Source organism: Pezoporus occidentalis, unplaced genomic scaffold (genome assembly GCF_034315485.1).
Source record: "Pezoporus occidentalis ecotype Australia unplaced genomic scaffold, CSIRO_AGI_Poc_V1 ctg77, whole genome shotgun sequence".
NCBI lineage: Eukaryota > Metazoa > Chordata > Aves > Psittaciformes > Psittacidae > Pezoporus > Pezoporus occidentalis.
In genome coordinates, this window is record NW_026916126.1 from 3,210,686 (window position 1) to 3,227,956 (window position 17,271).

A 17,271-nucleotide genomic window follows, 5' to 3' on the forward strand; every position below is an offset into this window, starting at 1 on the left:
TACGGGCTGTCTTTGAGATCTCTATGTGAGAGGACCTTAATGGGGAGAGAAAAACAAACTGCAAGAGGAAGGCAGAGAAGCACAGGGGAGCAGTGCAAAAGGGAGAAGCAGAAAAAGGACGGAAAAGGGCTTCCTCAAAAAAGTTCATCTCTTGGGGTCTTTGTTGCTGGTCAGCACTGAAGGGAGAACCAGTTGGGAGTATCTGGTGGCCTTCGAGGGCATCCCGTTGGTAACTGTTGTTACTCTGCTTTATGCCATACAACAGTCCGCCTGGATCAAGGGGTCACTTAGACTCATGTGCTTTGGGGTTGTGCCCCTACACTGAGGAAGGAGGGCACAATAGTCAGGGCCTTTGCAGGCTGAGTTAGCAGAATACGCTTTATGGACGTGTGTGCTTGGTTAGCAGGACTGAGTAGGGCTTTTGTACAGGGCACAGAGTGGAGAGGTGCTATCTAGTCTAGCTGCTTGCTATGAGCAACAGCAATCTTCTGCCCTTGTGGAGTTGCCTTTAAATCCATGGCAGCCCTCCCAGTCAGACTGCCTATTTGGCTCTCTGCAGACCCAGGATCAGTGCGCTGTAATTCAGCCTCAAGATTTGTGCGTACATCCTTCTTCCCTAGCAACAGCTACAGAAAAGCAATCAACCTAACTAGGTTGGAATCAGAGGTGTTAAACGCAGGAAGTTGCTGATGTTGTCCATCTGCGAATGAGCAAAGGGAAGGGTCCATTCCCTGAACATCAGTGTTCCCTCATAGGAGCTACCTGCAGAGTCTGGGAACAGGAAGCATAGTGACCGTGTTGTCTTAGAGCATACGCTATGCGATGACCCTGGCCCCAGCACAAGCACATCCTGTGGTAGTAGGGGCTAGGGTTGATGATGTGCTTAAAGATCTGTTTGAAGGTTTCTATTGCAAGGGTTGCCTGCCAGGTTGCTCGCATGTTCTGTGGCCTTTAAGAAGGCAACCTTCACCCCCTTGATCTTTGTGACATCAACCACCAGTCCTCTTGCACTTGCAAGTAAATGGTCTTTCTCCTTGGCCGGTTATCCTCCTCTTGCTGCTAGAGAAACCTTCTTCCCCTTTCAGCATTGTTTGATGGTTGGTGGTGTGCCCGTGTGGGTCCAGCTGCTACTGTGCTTCTGTGAGCATGAAAGGGATTGATTTTTTTGCCATGGGAAGGGACATTTTGAAGGAGTACAATACAACATAAAGCTGAAAGTAGTAGTGGCATTCAGCAATGTTGAGGAAAGCAACAGAAAGCAGGGCAGGTATTGGGGAAAGAGAAATGGCACAGGAGCAAGAGAGGCCTCAGCACAAGGTAAAGGGTTCACAAAGAACTGGGAACTGATGGTTAACGTCAGACACAAAAGTACTTTATGTAACAAAAGTGCAAAGGGTACTACTTAGTCCTTTGTTTAGCATGAGGTACTCCAAGTATTGCATAAATTCGTGTCAGTTGAGTCTCCTAATGCTTAGGACATGCTGGAGAGCTTTGCGGAGATGCAGTCTGCCTATTGCTTTGAGTGCTTGTGTGTTTAGAGCGATATTCTTAAATGGATTTTCCTATATGGTTTCGTCAAAGGGAAACTGGCTTGTACACACCAAACCCATCTTCTGATCCATGTCACAGAAGCAATAGGGTATTCCCTTCAAAAGTAGACTGGTGCTGTGGATTAATGTGCTATTTTAGATCAACTGGGCCTGTATCTTCCCTTGTGACTTTGATGCTGTCTGTGACTATGGCTCACTGGTGTCCCTTGCTGCTTTTTCTAGCGTCTCATGATAGGGCAGGTGCTGGAGGTCTTGATGTCTTAAGTTCTCTGAAAGAAGCTATTTTTGTGGCTCATGTGCCCGTGATTACAGAAATACTGTCCTGAGAGTGACCCCCTCAGTTATTTGGATGTGTCCTTGTGAGTTTTGTTTTCCTGGCTCATATTAAGGAGCCAGCTTGTATCTGCAGGATGTCTGCATGGATCTGCTCAGAGAAGCACATCAGACCGCTCTAGTGCTGAGGAGGGTATGTGAGCAACTCTGTGTCTGTAATTACAAATGGGTTATACCTAGCTGCATGCTGTCTTATCAGCACACAGGTTGTATATGGTCAGTTTGACACCCAGGTACTAACACAAGCCGTAAACCGGCCTAATTTGGGCATTGAGTAATGTAACAGAAGGGAAGATTGCCAGAGACAAAACTGATTTCATTCACAGTGCATGTTTCGGACAAACTTTTACTGGGCATGCTTATTCTGGAATTTAATCCATTTTAAAAGGGGGATTATCTAATTCACAAAAGGTAGATAAATTGTCTAACAAAGAATTGTCATGTGAACTCAATGGCTTTTAAACTAGGATATAAGAATAAATTTGATATGCTGTCACTTCTTTGACAGATGCACTTCTTTAAGCAAACCCAAACTTGATTTTAGTTAGTGTATGCATTTTCTATTATGCTTTTCATAATCAGAGAGGATATACAGAGAGCATTTGATTTCTCTCTAAGGTTTTGGATGCGTCTGTTGTCTTGCTTTGGTGTAGTTTACAATGATAAAGAAACTATTGTTTGGTAGTAGAGGAGGAGCTGGCAACAGTGAAAGAATTTCCTCTTTTTTGTGAATTTGACGTGGCAACGAGGAGAGGATTCTTGAGTTCAAACTAGCTATTTCCTTGTCTTTAGTTTTCTACTGAAGACCGAAATGAAATCACAGCTGCATGGGAAACATTTTAATCAGTAGGGACAAAAGTATTTCAGGACTGGATAGAAGACATAGGTGGGTTTCCTCAGTTGAAAGCCACCTAGCAGCTTGTTTTAAAATTGTGTAAGATTGACCTGAAGTCTTGCTGATTTCCACAGTGCAACAGTGATGCAGTGCAAGGTCTTCAAAGGGTCAGTCTGTGATTGAGTAATTTGAGGCACATAGATTTTTAGCTTGAAAAGCCTATAATTTTTTTTAAATACTTACTTCCACCTTGTGGCAAGTTGCAGGCTCAGGTGATTTGCACTGTATGAAAGTAGTAATAACCTGCTCACTTACCGTGCACTGAGATATTTGTGGTGTAGTTTTGTATTGCTGAGTCCCCCAACTATCTGTTATTTACCCTGTGAATAGAGGTGTCAAAGTGTAGGTAATGCCAGTTGGAAAAATACTTGGAGGGTATGGCTGAGTGATGAGTAGTCTTGTAGTAGGAAATACCTGGAAGGAAGACAGAGTCCTTCCAAGTCGGAGGAGAGAGAAGTTTCAAGTTTATATACAGAGATATGTATTCTCTTTCTCCACCCCTACCCCAACTTCTGCTGTTTTGATGAGTATGTTAAGAAGTCGAGCTTAACACAAAATCTAAAATAACTGGGGGTAGATAACAGGTATCTTTCTAGAGCAGGAAACTGAAATACTGTTAGCTTCAGAATACAAGTTTTCTTCCCAGTTTTGTGGATATAAACCCTGTCTTAAACTGCTTTGTTTTCTCTTTATTTTTTAATGAAAGTTTATGACAATTAGAAGAAACTTCCTTGACGCAGTTCTGCTTTTCTTGTCTATCAGACCCATCTCTTTCCACACAAATAACCTACACCTTTGATAAGCTGTATCCTGTCCTTGAAAATAAATCTTCAGATGATTTGCATAAGATCAGGGGCATGAGGTTGTTGGAGTAGAATAAATAAGTTAGCAGTTATAGGGCCTGAGTCTTCAGGGCAAGGAGGTGATGGTTATTAGGAAAGAGAATAAGGAAGAGATAAGTAGTTTCTTGTTGCCTGAGGGGTTTATATGGCCTGAGCTGCTGCTATGGCTGCTGACTTAAGTTTTTGTTGAGCTATGGTGTATCCTGCAGTTGGGGTGGTGGATTTGCTTTGTTTTTAAGAGCTAGCCTACAAGGTGTCTTGAGGAGTTTTGGAGGGCTAGCCTATTAGAAATACTTCGAGGGGGCAGGTTTTAAGTATGAGTCTGAAATGTTGCATTTAAGCAGAATGATAAAAAGATGATGCTGAGGAGTTTGCTTTCTGGGTTTGTTGTTTTTTGGTGGGTTTTTTTTAAGCACCTCTTTGAAACTGAGGAAATATTCTTCAGCATACATGCATAACCCTTAGGTTTGTATGGTTGAATGAGTGGCATGATGTACTTGTTGCAGTGCTCATGGAGCTAGGACTCATAAAGCAGACTTTCCAGTAGAACATATTTTCTGGTAATGCTTCCTCAGAGATCATGCTGCTTATTTTTTTTTTTAGATATAAAGGAATAAATATAGCACAACTCAGGTGCTAAAAATAACCACTTGCATGACGTCTACATTTTTTTTCTTTAAAAGAGACCTTTGGATATTTATCAAGATGCTTCATATCTGCTCAGAATCATTTTGGCTGCAATCATTTTGAGAGAGAGACGAGTCAGCTGATCTTAGAAAATAGCTTCTTGCTTTAAGAGTGCAGTGTGGGAATAGAGCAGATGCCGAGGAAGAGACTTGACGTGGATAATGGAATGAGAAGTTGGTTTAATTATTGCAGCTGTAGAAGCTGGGCATTTACAATCTCAGAGACTAGAAGACTGCTCAGCTCTTATCTTTATGGGGAAAAAAAGAAATGAAATACCTCAGTCAAAACCTAAGATATATAATGAATCTCACTGAAAAGATGGTCCTTTGATAGGAAAGCTGCTTGTGCTGAATGGCTTCAGTTACAGTCCAGGATATAGTAATTCTGGCATCCTTTCAAGTGTGAGATGAGGGAATTAATAATCTTCCAAAGGTCTCTAATCATAGAAGCTGATATTTTCGTAGCAGGAAAATAATTTACTTGAAAAGGATTTTGAAGTAATTCTCAAATTGCAGATGATCTGCTGTGGACACAATTCCCTGTACATACTTGGCCACTTGGTTACATTCCAAATAGTCCTTTGAGATCTGTGATGTGAGGATGAACTGCTGAATCAGTTAGACTATTGCTTCAGTGCTCTGTCATGCAGAACTTCACAATTTATTAATTCAGTGCCGCACTCATAGAAACATAGAATGGTTAGGTTGGAAAGGACCTTTTAGATTATTTAGTTCCAACCCCTCTGCCATGGGCAGGGACACCTCACACTAAACTGTATCACACAAGGTTTCGTCCAACCAGGTCTTGAACACTGCAACCTATTCCAGTGCCTCACCACCCTAACAGGAAAGAACTTCCTCCTTATATCCAATCTAAACTTCCCCTTTTTAAGTTTTAACCCATTGCCCCTTGTCCTATCACTACAGTCTCTAATGAAGAGTCCCTCTCCAGCATCGCTGTAGACCCCCTTCAGATACTGGAAGGCTGCTAGGAGGTCTCCACGCAGCCTTCTCTTCTCCAGGCTGAAGAGCCCCAACTTTCTCAGCCCGTCTTCATACGGGAGGTGCTCCAGTGCCCTGATCATCCTCGTGGCCCTTCTCTGGACTTGTTCCAACAGTTCCATGTCCTTTTTATGTTGAGGACACCAGAACTGCACACAATACTCCAAGTGAGGTCTCAGAAGAGCAGCGTAAAGGGGCAGGATCACCTCCTTCAACCTGCTGGTCACGCTGCTTTTGATGCAGGCCCGGATATGGTTGGCTTTCTGGGCGGTGAGCACACCCTGAAGCCGGCTCATGTTCATTTTCTCATCAACCAACACCCCCAAGTCCTTCTCCACAGGGCTGCTCTGAATCTCTTCTCTGCCCAACCTGTAGCTGTGCCTGGGATTGCTCCGACCCAGGTGTAGGACCTTGCACTTGGCATGGTTAAACTTCATGAGGTTGGCATCAGCCCACCTCACAAGTGTGTCAAGGTCCCTCTGGATGGCATTCCTTCCCTCCAACGTATCAACTGAACCACACAGCTTGGTGTCATCAGCAAACTTGCTGAGGGCGCACTCAATCCCACTGTCCCTGTCCAGCGACAAAGATGTTAAACAAGACCGGTCCCAACACTGATCCCTGAGGGACGCCACTCGTTACTGGTCTCCAGCTGGACATTGAGCCATTGACCACAACTCTTTGCATGCTGCCATCCAGCCAGTTCTTTATCCACCGAGTGGTCCATCCATCAAATTGATGTCTCTCCAATTTAGAGACAAGGATGTTGTGTGGGACAGTGTCGAAGGCTTTGCACAAGTCCAGGTAGATGACATCAGCTGCTCTACCTTTGTCAATCAGTTCTGTAGCCCCATCGTAGAAGGCCACCAAATTGGTCAGGCAGGATTTCCCCTTAGTGAAGCCATGCTGGCTGTCACCAAGCACCTTGTTGTTTTTCATGTGCATTAGCATGCCTTCCAGGAGAATCTGCTCCAAGATTTTGCCAGGCACAGAGGTGAGACTGACTGGTCTGTAATTCCCTGGGTCATCCATTTTCCCCTTCTTGAAAATGGGGGTTATATTTCCCTTTTTCCAGTCATCAGGAACTTCACCTGACTGCCATGATTTCTCAAATATGATGGCCAGCGGCTTCGCAACTTCATTTGCCAGCTCCTTCAGGACCCGTGGATGGATCTCATCAGCACCCATGGACTTGTGCACGTTCAGGTTCTTAAGATGGTCTGGAACCAGATCCTCTCCTACAGTGGGTCCAAGGTCTTCATTCTCACAGTCCCTGTGTCTGCCTTCCAAGACTTGGGTGGTTTGGTCAGAGCCTTTGGCAGTGAAGACCGAGGCAAAGAAGTCATTCAGAACCTCAGCCTTCTCCAAATCCTGTGTAGTTAGTTCTCCCGAGAGCTTCCTGAGGGGGCCTATGTTGTCCTTAGTCTGTTTCTTTATTTGCTATGTACCTGTAGAATCCCTTCCTGTTACCCTTAACATCCCTAGCCAAGTTTAATTCTACCTGGTCCCTAGCTTCCCAGACAACATCCCTGTACTCTTCCCAGGCCGCCTGTTCTTGCTTCCACATTTTAGTAGCCTCTTTTTTTCATTTGAATTTTCCTCGGTAGCTCTTTATCCATCCAAGGAGGTCTCCTGGCCCTCCTGCTGCCCTTCCTTCGGGTTGGGATGCAACACTCCTGAGCTTGTAGCAGGTGATCCTTGAATATCAACCAACAGTCTTGGGCCCCTCTGCCCTCTAGGGCTGTATCCCATGGAACCTTCCGAAGCAGGTTCCTGAAGAGGCCAAAGTCTGCTCTTTTGAATTCCAGGGCAGTGAGCTTGCTGCACGCTCTTCTCACTGTCCTGAGGATCTCAAATTCGAGCTTCTCATGATCACTGCATCCAAGGCTGCCCTGGAGCATCACATTTCCAACGAGCCCTTCCCTGTTGGTGAGCACGAGGTCAAGCATGGCACCTCTCCTTGTCAGCTCCTCTATTACTTGCAGAAGGAAGTTGTCTTCCACACAGTCAAGGAACCTCCTGGATTGCTTGTGCTGGGCCGTACAGTCCTTCCAACAGATGTCAGGGTGGTTGAAGTCACCCATGAGAACAAGGACCTGTGAGTGTGAGGCTTTTCCTATCTGCCTATGGAGTGCTTCATCCTCAGGTTCTCCTTGATCAGGCGGTCTGTAACAGATCCCTACAGTAATGTCTCCCATAGCTATATTCCCTTTAACCCTGACCCACAAACTCTCTGTGGACTGCTCACCTGTCCCCAGACAGAGTTCCATACTCTCCAGCCTATCCCTAACATAAAGGGCAACTCCCCCTCCCCACCTGCCAGGCCTGTCTTTTCTGAAGAGCCTGTAACCTTCCATTCCAACACTCCAGTCATAGGAGCCATCCCACCATGTTTCTGTGATGCCTATTATATCATACCCCCGTAGACATGCACACATCTCTAATTCCTCTTGTTTGTTCCCCATGCTATGGGCGTTTGTATAGAGGCATCTGAGCCGAGCTCCAAATGAAGCTGGCTCATTGGCTGGAGCGGCTGGGATATCTCCACATTGCTCTGAGCATTTATTATAGGTGCTGGCAACTGACTGGGTGTGTTGGGATGGAATGATGCCCCCCTCCCCCAACACATCTAGTTTAAAGCCTCCTTGACCAGTCTGGCAAGCCTCCTATCAAAACTGCTCTTTCCCTTCCTTAGCATCAGAAGAATCTCCTTTATATACATTTATGCACACCTTACAGTATTCCGAAACATTAAATTAGCCTAAACAAGCGTGTGCTACCCACAGTCTGGTGCTGTCAGAAGTGGGTTGTGTAATGCAGGGGGGAAAAAAGGGTCAGGATTTTTGGTATGTCACAGGTTGTGCAGCTGATTTATGACAGTTGGAGTGTTCCTGCAGACTCTTTTTGCAGGCCACCAAGCATTTGAGGGCCGTGACTGCATTTCCCCGCTCAGCTGTAGCCTGCCCTTCTCCACCGATGAGATGGGAGCACATTGCTTTGCCTTCCCAGTGGTGTTGCTGCAGCGGCTTCTCCCTTTGAACTTAGTAACAGGTCAGATGTAAATTGCAGTTTAGACATAAAAATAGCCAGCACCTGCTGCAGTCATGCTGGGCTGGAGAGAGCCTGTGCCAGCCCTGGGCTGGCATGACCCAGAGTGGTCTGGTGAGGTTTTCTCTCCTTGGTACACGTGGAGCAGCCTCTGGGAGGAGTATGGACAGCACCTTGTCAGGATTGTTGGCTGGACTCCTGCAAAATTAATAAAACTCTACTGCTGTATTACCCTTTGATCACAAGTATATTTTGTCTCAGCCTGTGCTCTTCTATTTGACTTTTTTTCTCTGCTTTTAATCTCTAACATAGCAATTTCCTCTCTTGCTGTGTTTGACCAAGACCAAGTTAGGACAGTGTAAAGATAATTCATCTTCTTAGGAATTACATCATTATTTTAGATTAGAACTAGCTCAAGCTTCATCAGGCTTCTGGAAATCTGTTATTCATGTATATTTCTGATTAAAAGATGCTGTTAAGGTGGTATTAAACTTTTCTTGAAGAAAGACATTAGTTCAAAGGTTCAGTGCACAGGTGCTCCTGGAGAAGATAAACTGGGCCTTTCTGCCTCGGCTGTTAGCTCTGTTGAAGATTGTATTTTATTTCTATGATTTTACTGTTAGCCATTTTACCTTTGAAAGGAGTATGCATATCTAGGGTATGAGTATGCATATTTATGGTGTTTGTTTTGAGATCCTGCAGAGCTGGTGCATTCAAAATTATCACCTCATTCACCATGAAATGGTTTCAACAATAACAAAGAATTATTTTTTTTCTCGAGATATAGGTGTATTTAACTGCCCTTTCCTTGTTTGCGTTACTCAGTGAGCTGTGATAGCAAACGGGGCTAGTTTCACTGTTGTCCAGATTTTATCTGCAGCTGTTCAGAATTTTAAAGCCTTCTTTAAAAGGCTTTTACTTTCTTAATGCAGAATGCTGAGGGTTTTGGACAGGAAGTAAACTTAATTAGTTCAAGTGCTTTATGATACTTTATTTCTAAATTGCTATTCATGTTCATTAAAGTTCTTAACTAGATTGCTAGATCCTTTTAATTTCATTTGTATTTGAATTACGAATAGTGAATAAACAGAAGCGTGTGTAGTTAGTTTAGTCTAACCAGGGGCAGTAAGTTAACTAGTGAGGAGGAGGATCACATGTTTGTGCCCAGTGCCAGCAAGTGGCTGCCTCCCGGGATTTGCTGGTGCTAGCACTGACAGCAGTAGGTGCTTTGCGAACAGTTTAGAAGCTTGAAGGATATCCAGCATCAAGGCAAAGGATGTAGTAGACAACAGTGAGGCACATGAGGGACAGCGTTGGAGAATATTTTTAGCCAAGCCTGTTTGCTCATGACGCTGTTGGCAGTCTCATGCTAAAAAAGGCTTTATGTGGATAGGGAAGCAGTGTGGAGGGAAGTGGGGGAGCTCAGGGGGAAGACATAGGTCTGGTGTGCTGGACACATACAGGTTGCAGGGAATTTGAATCCTGATGTGACTAACACTTCACCTACAAGTTTTCGGTTTGGAACTTTGCAGATTCAAGACTGGTAAAGGAAAGGTACTTCTGCCAAAGACTAGCTGCAGTTCTCAAATCCCTTGAGGTAACTCCTTCCATTTAACTTTATCTGTGAATTCCTAGGAAAATTGTTAATTTGAAGTAACTGGAAAGTGGAAGATCAGAGCATGACAATTAATGATCGTCTCTCATTAGTGGGTAACTAAGAAGAATTGTGTTTGGGGATTATTTTTCTTCACCCCTAACTGAAGGCCGTTTAAAAACCTACAGCTCTAAAAACTATCTATAAATCTGTTATACACCAAAGAAAACACCAGAGCAATGGGAGAAAAACTCGTGAAGCCCCGGCTGTGCAGTGGAGGCTTCCCCAGAGTGCAGTTCAGGGACCCTCAGCCACAGGGTTTGGAGCTTAGCACAAGGTGGCAGAGGGTCACTGTAGTGAAAGGAATGTGCCTTTATGAAGGTCAGCCAGAGGATATCAGTGGAGGGTGTTTGCAGCTGTTTTGTCTGCAAGTGAAGGAAGGGGGGAAATGAGGAAATTAAGCTTATCCCTTAGCCTGCAGATTATTCCTGTGTATGTTTTCCACACTAACTCCACAGCAGGTCTCTCTATAGTATTGTGGTGCTAGATACAGCAGCTGGCTATCCTTATTTTGGTGAAGGCAGTCCTTTATGTAGCTCTGTGGTAGGCAAAACTGTGTTCTGTTATTGCCATAAACATTTTATACTGGGCATATTCTAAGCAAAAGAATATTACAGTGTTTAAAAGAAAAGAAATATCCCTGGGATTACTCTGAACATGGCAGGCTTATGTTATGTATTGTGCTAGGAACAAAACAGGTTTATAAGTAATAGCCATTTAGAAAAATAATTTAGGCCCTTTTTTCAGAGCCTGCTCCTTCCTAGAAGCCAATTTATGCAATTTTTTATAAAGCACATTTAAGATTTATTCACAATTCAAATTTCATTAATAAACCCAAGTGAAACCCAAGCATTCTTAAACATGAAGAAATACAGAACCCTTGTCTGAGCCTACTCAACTTCCCCTCTTACTCATTTATGCTGGTTTTCTTTTTTTATTTAGGCATTTAATCAGGGATAAGTCATGGCAAAACCTTAGAGATAACTGCTCTCTAAGAAATTGCAGATAAATTACTAATTTTCTTGGGTATAAACCTGTCTGGACTGTAACCAGGGTAACATATCCCAGGACAGTGCACACTTGGTTCAAAGATGTTCTGCCTTAGTTGTTTAGGGCAGCTCTGGCTTTCACAGCTTATGTCATTTTAACTGGCCACGGTTTCCTTTTCTATAAGTCACATTTGAAGCTAGAAGTGAGATGAAAGCTTTCCGACTAAGCACCACAGTGCTACACAGACACCTGAATTGACTTGCTGAGGTCTTACCCTTTTTCTGGTCTCAAGTATGAGGAGCGTTATAGCCTATTTAACCAAGAATAATTCAATCTCCTTAACTAGGATCAGGATTGTCTAGCAGATCTTGCTGCAGTGATCTCAGAATTTGGTTGTTCCTTCAGATGTTAGCAACCACTGGCACCACAGAAAGGGCCATGTGCAGGTGCTTCAGCCCCTAGAGTACACAGCTGGAAAATTCTGGTGGAGTTTGCTGTCTTTACTTAAAAACAAAATAAAAATAAAGAGTCACGGCAAGAACCCACCTTCATCAGGGGTATAAACCAACACACTGAGTTCTGAATTAAGGCAGCTAAGGTGCGGGCTATGAAGATGTTCCAGCTATGAAGCAGTGGTCCTTAGCAGAAGGCTGGGATGGACAAGAGGGGGCAGTAATGTTTTAGGCTGCCACAGCTGAACCTGATGGAGGATGTTTATCCTTCAGAGCCCTGGCTCCGCAGGAGGCTATGTACAGGGTTACGTGTAACTGGTCTTCTGCCGTGCTCAAGGTCTCTTCTGATAAATAAACAGAAATTTTTACAGAGTCATGAGGCCACAGGTACATTCTTGCTCTTCATTCTTGCTTATTTGCTCCCCACCTTACAGAAGGAAGCTCAAAACTGAAGGGTTTGGTTGCAAAAGTGCTTTGTTGCTGCAGAAGTCTTGAAAAGGGAGAGAGACTGTCATTGGTCCATCTAGGTCAGCAGTCTGGCTTACAATGGATGTCTTACAACAGGATTTGCAGTCAGCACAATGACTTGTATTTCCTCCGTCATATCCTCCTAATTTCCATTTCATTAATAATTCCAGTTCCTCTCTTTACAGTCTACTTATGCCACCTTTAATAGCCACAACAAGAAGGTTCACACTTCAGGCATGCATTATGGGGGTGTGGGCAAATGCTTCTGATTGTTTGTTGTGTACTCTTTATAATTTATTGGCATTCTTCTAGTTTTTCCTGCTATGAGTGAAGACTTATTTTTCTCAGTCAATCATTTCCAATTATCATTAGGGAAGCATTTCGTTTTTAGGGTCTCTAAGAGACAATAGCCACAGTAGTTGGGTGGTGGTAGGAAGTAATTTCCTGAAGCTGTTATATTAATATCTCTTTGATTCCATCAAACATTGACAGAGGTTTATAACGAAATCAGTTTTACCATCTAAGCAGTAAGTTAACTTGTGATTAAAAACATATTATCAAGCTTTTTCCCTGAGTGCATTCCTTTATCAACATTGGGATATTATAATATGCAAGATGGTCTTTACAGAATGGACTGAGCTGTGGTTCAAGGAACTAATCAGAAGATTCAAAGATACTGATATTTTCTCTAGTGAGGAAGAAAACTGGCCAGAAAATGGTTTCAGTAATTTTAATAAATTATTTTTAAAAGGGGGGTGGAGGGGTGGAGAGAGGAGTAAAAAAAAGAATGAAGTGTTCCCCTTGTGAGATGATGCTGAAGGCAGAGTTGTATGTATCCACTTCTGAGTCTTGTGTGTCCTAAATGTTGGAGCACTGAGAATATTTTCAAAGCTGTGCTATCAAAGTAGCTAATGGAAACATGGGTTTGAAGGTTATCATATTGAGTTCAGTGCAAGGCACTTACGCAAGAAAGAAAACACTTAAGTGTTCAAGTGTGTGCATATGCATTTATATTTAATTGACTTTTTTAATGGAAAAGTATGTCTGTATTTAAATGTGACTCCTTTTCCTCAGTGTACTGCCTAAATCTGTTTGTTCAGTCTTAGAAGACATCAGAAAGCAGTTTGATACAATTTGAAGTTTCCTGTTCATGTTTATAAATATATTTGCATGTGTGTATATATATATATATATTAATTTTTTTTAATGAGGAAGATGAGGATCTTAAATGGAAAGAGCTTCTCTCTCTTTAGGGCTCAAGTACCTTTTATGCAGGCACCAGTGCAAAACCAGTGTCAGATCAAAACTTGCTCTTTTGCGTTAACACTGCTGTGCTTCAGTATTGAACTAGTATTTATTCTACCAGTTGTAGTCTTTCTGGAAACTTTGGCCTCACTTTTGTCAGTTTTAGTAAAATGTTACAGGCAATGAAAAGGCAGACATCCCTTTGATAGTCCATAAAGGCAGTATTCCAGAATCCCTTCAAGACCAGTGAAAGTTCTTGTTCCAGGGAGCAGCTCAGTTTGAGTGATACAGTTTATTGAACGGTGGCATGCTCTGTTGCATCGGTTCTACAGACCTCTTTTTTGTGGGAAGTGGGAAGTGAGATGAGATACTGGTCATGCCTTGCTGATCTTTTTTTAATGGACGGTTTTTGTTGCTGTTGTTTTGTTGTATGTGAGGATTTTAATGTAAAAAAAATGCCTAACATTATTATTTTAAATTAGGAGATACATATTTGCCTTTTAGGTATGCAGGAATGTTATGGTAACTATTTACACTTTCCTCTATAACTTACCTTCCATCCCTTGCCCTTTAACTCACAGACCTTCCTCCACCAGCACTGAGAACTGAATCAGCTGCTTTTGGTGATAGTTCAACAGACCCTTAAATGAATGTTTAGATGGGGCAGCTACAAAAATGGTGGGAGCTATAGGAAATGGGTAATGTGTCATAATGTCCTTTTCATAACAAGGGCCTTCTTAAGCATGTAGGTTTATTGTTACCAAAAGCCTATCCCAGAGCCTTGTTCTCATAGTCTCCAACCTAAACTTAGTTCTGGCCAGTTGATACCTGTTTGTTCTGGTAACAGCAACCTTTTTTTGGCTTAAATGGTTTATTTCCCTTCCTAGCAGTTAACTTTGCTGTCTTACAGTGAGCAATTACATCCCCTGTAAATCCCCCTGCATCCCTCTGCTGAGTGTGCCCATCACTGTGCATGCTGTCAGCGCTGGAAATTCTCTTTCAGCCTCCTGTGTTTCTAATGCCTCATTTTTGAACATGGGCAGCCTCTCTTGCACAGTATTCCAGATGAGATCTTAGGAGTGCTTCTTATGTACTTCCCTGTACTTCCTGTCTCCGTTGGAAAGGTTTCTGTGGATACATCCCAGGATTGCTTTTCGCAGCTGCATCTCAACAGTGACACACAGCTACTTTATGCTAGGATGGGCTAGTGCATCCAGGCACTTCTGCTCCAGGCACTGGTCAGCCTCCCTCTACCTGGGGCTTGTTTATTTTATATATGTGATTGTGCATTGAATGTTAGTGACTTTCATCCCACTCTTACGGCTCCAGTCTTGAAGGCTGTGGTGCCTGTTGTAGAATGACTCAATACACCCTTATGTTCAAATTGCTTCCCAGCTTTGCCATCAGCTGCCATAATTACTTTTTTCTATGCAAGCCATTAAGCAGTGAAAAATGAAGCAGAAGGCAGATCATTTGGTTTTGTTTAGTGTTTTCATTAGGGATGTCCAAGATGTCTAGTTTTTCCTTCCTATGTTGTCTGCCATGGTTTCTTTTGGGCAGGATCTTTGCTGCTGTGAGTTCCTCTGCTAGTTTCCAACTTCACATTTTCAGTGTGATACTACATGGAAAAGTATTAAATAATGTTTGTTGAAAAGCCAGGTAACCAAGACTTACTTATATTTATTTTGAGTAAACTCCCTGAAGCAAACATGTTGTGTCCTGATCTCTTTGTAGCTTCATGTTCTTATTTTTCTTTGTCAGTCTTTGGTGAAATTTTATGCACTTCAGGTGAGTTCTGTAGCCTTTCTTCTGTGCTAAATCAAACTGGCTCATAAAAATACTGGCACTAAATTCTTGAAATGAATCTACATCTTCCACATTTATAGAGGTAGTTCTGTATTTGTTTGAATGCAGTTGGCTTTTGAGTGTGGAGCAGTTGCATGTGTTTGGCTTTGCTGGACAATTTTGAAGACAGTTGCAAAAAGTGGTGTGTGTTTTTGAAATGCTTCCCAGTCATCTGTTTGCCTTCTCTCTAATGGCAGCAGTGGAAGATGATACCCTTTGTTCCAAAAACCAGCAAATATGGTTGGACATAAAACTGGCCTTGGGCAGTGTGCCAGCCCAGATGGACTGGCTGCCAGTGTTGCCATTAACTGTATACAGACCTAAGGCTGAGCTAAATGGATAGCTAAATAGCTAGCTGAATAACTAACTAGCATTCCCTAGCATGGTTTGGTTTCAACAACATGTTTACACAAATTTGTCTGAAGTAGATTGGAATTGAGCAGTTTTGGAATGGTATGATAATCAGGGTAAATATGTACAGTATAAACATACCTGGTCTTTTTCTCTGTTCCTCTGATAGCACTGTCACAGATGTGTTTAACTGAATGATTCAGTACTGGTTACATCCCATGGCAGACACCTGCTGGGCATCCTAATAGACACATACATTTTCCTGTAGACCTGCTTGGCATCCTAATAAGCACATACATTTTCCTGTAGACCTTACATCCTGGTTAAAATAAGCTGTAAATGAAGTGATTTGTTGTGAGAAAAGCATTTTTTTTTTTTTTTTTTTTTGTTCTTATGGCTTTAAACTTTACTAAAGGTAGTGGTGGATTAAAGAAATGCTTTACATTAGCTTTTGTGATACATTTGACTTGTTGAGCAGATGTTTAAAGACTGTTTTTCTTCAGTGTTTTATTTTTATGGATAAACAGGTTTGCAGCCTGGTAAATCTGAGTTTCTTTGTGGGTTTTCATTTTTTTAAAGTTTGGTTTGTAGATTTCATGGCATAAGGCTTGTGAAATTAGATAACATGCTTTAAACAAGCCACCTCTGGGTAAAGTACATTTCTAATTACTGACACTAAATTATGTGGAGAGAGAGCTTGTGTCTGAAGTAAATCTCCAGTTCAGCAATCTAAAATTAAATAATGATTAACTTAATTGCGTCAGGATCATTAAAAACCACTCTTAATATAAGGATTAATTGTGTGTGTTGAGAGTGAATAATTGCTTCTGCTTCATTTTCAATAACTTACATAGAGACAAGGTTTGTAGGTAAAAGAAATACCTTTTGTTATGCTGATTAGTAAAGCTAGGAAAAGTAGGCTAGTTCTTGAGTATGGAAGCTCTTTCTCTCTTCTGAATAGAAGCTGCAATTTTACTGCTAAATATAAGTTGAGAACAGTTGCTTTTAATTTCATAGGTATGTGCCAGTTAGACCCTCTAAAAGCAATACTGGTTGGTACCTGTGGAGCAGAGTGTAGTATTAGTACATGGGAAGGACAATTAAACAGGGTTGGTTTTTTTTCCCCCAAAAAAGTGAGAAATGGATAAATTTAATAAGAATTTCAGTTACTGATTTTGACCTGGGTTAGCAGCTGCATGTTGCTTGCATTGTGGTTTGCTTCTAAACAAAATACTTTTACCTTCATTCATTCAAGAATGTCTTTTTTGCTTCTAGGCAAATGAGAAAGCGAATCTCTTGAAACATAAACAGTAGTACTTCCCTGGAGGGAGGAGATAGGGATTCTCCTGTTGCTCTGAGTGTTTCCAGGTGCCAGAAGTGGTCCCCAGTGGTGGTGGTAAGAAAGAAATCTTCCCCCACATTTCTGTATTTGCGTTTTGTCTGTAGCAATAAGCTGCTTTTAGAAAAAAATGGGGGTGCAAATCCTGTTCTTTTCATAGAACTTAGGAGTTGCTGGGGGAGGCGTCAAAAGTCTCCCACTCTGAGAATTTTAATCTGGGGACAAAATCAGTGTTTTAGCTTGTTGCTTCCTCTAGTGTTTGCTCCTGCTCTCTCGTGTATGCTGTATCTGTTGGTAATCATTGCGGCAAAGATTTAACCACAAAAAACCCTGCAGATGACTCTAGAAATACTTAACTATCGTCTCCTCCCTTAAATGTAGAAGGAGAACTGTGGCCTTACAGTACTTTGAGGATTATCATTTAAAGAATTCTTAGAAATCTCTTGAATGCTGACTCTGGGATCATCTTAGGCTGTCTGTAGCCCAAAACACCCTTTAATTTTGTCCAGCAGTCAGGCATGGAAATGTTAAGCTACAGGAGCAAAGTTCCTTTTTCTTTTCCTTTTTTTTT

The 17,271-nt window shown here is 42.3% G+C and overlaps 2 protein-coding genes across 6 annotated transcripts in view; one reads left to right on the forward strand and one right to left on the reverse strand.

The window, feature by feature from the left end:
- LOC134155374 (uncharacterized) overlaps positions 1–17,271 on the reverse strand; it is a 422,006-nt gene that overhangs the window by 104,531 nt on the left and 300,204 nt on the right. The window lies entirely within an intron of this gene.
- AGPAT3 (1-acylglycerol-3-phosphate O-acyltransferase 3) overlaps positions 1–17,271 on the forward strand; it is a 94,052-nt gene that overhangs the window by 28,140 nt on the left and 48,641 nt on the right. Inside the window, exons 2-4 of one of the 5 annotated variants that reach the window (XM_062602559.1) lie at positions 9,889–9,953; positions 13,747–13,863; positions 16,637–16,759. The exons of 1 other annotated variant lie outside the window; for it this stretch is intronic. The gene's annotated coding sequence lies outside the window, so the exon portion shown is untranslated. The remainder of the gene's footprint in view (positions 1–9,888; positions 9,954–13,746; positions 13,864–16,636; positions 16,760–17,271) is intronic. 3 more of the 5 variants (XM_062602558.1, XM_062602560.1, XM_062602557.1) reach the window with 3 other exon arrangements.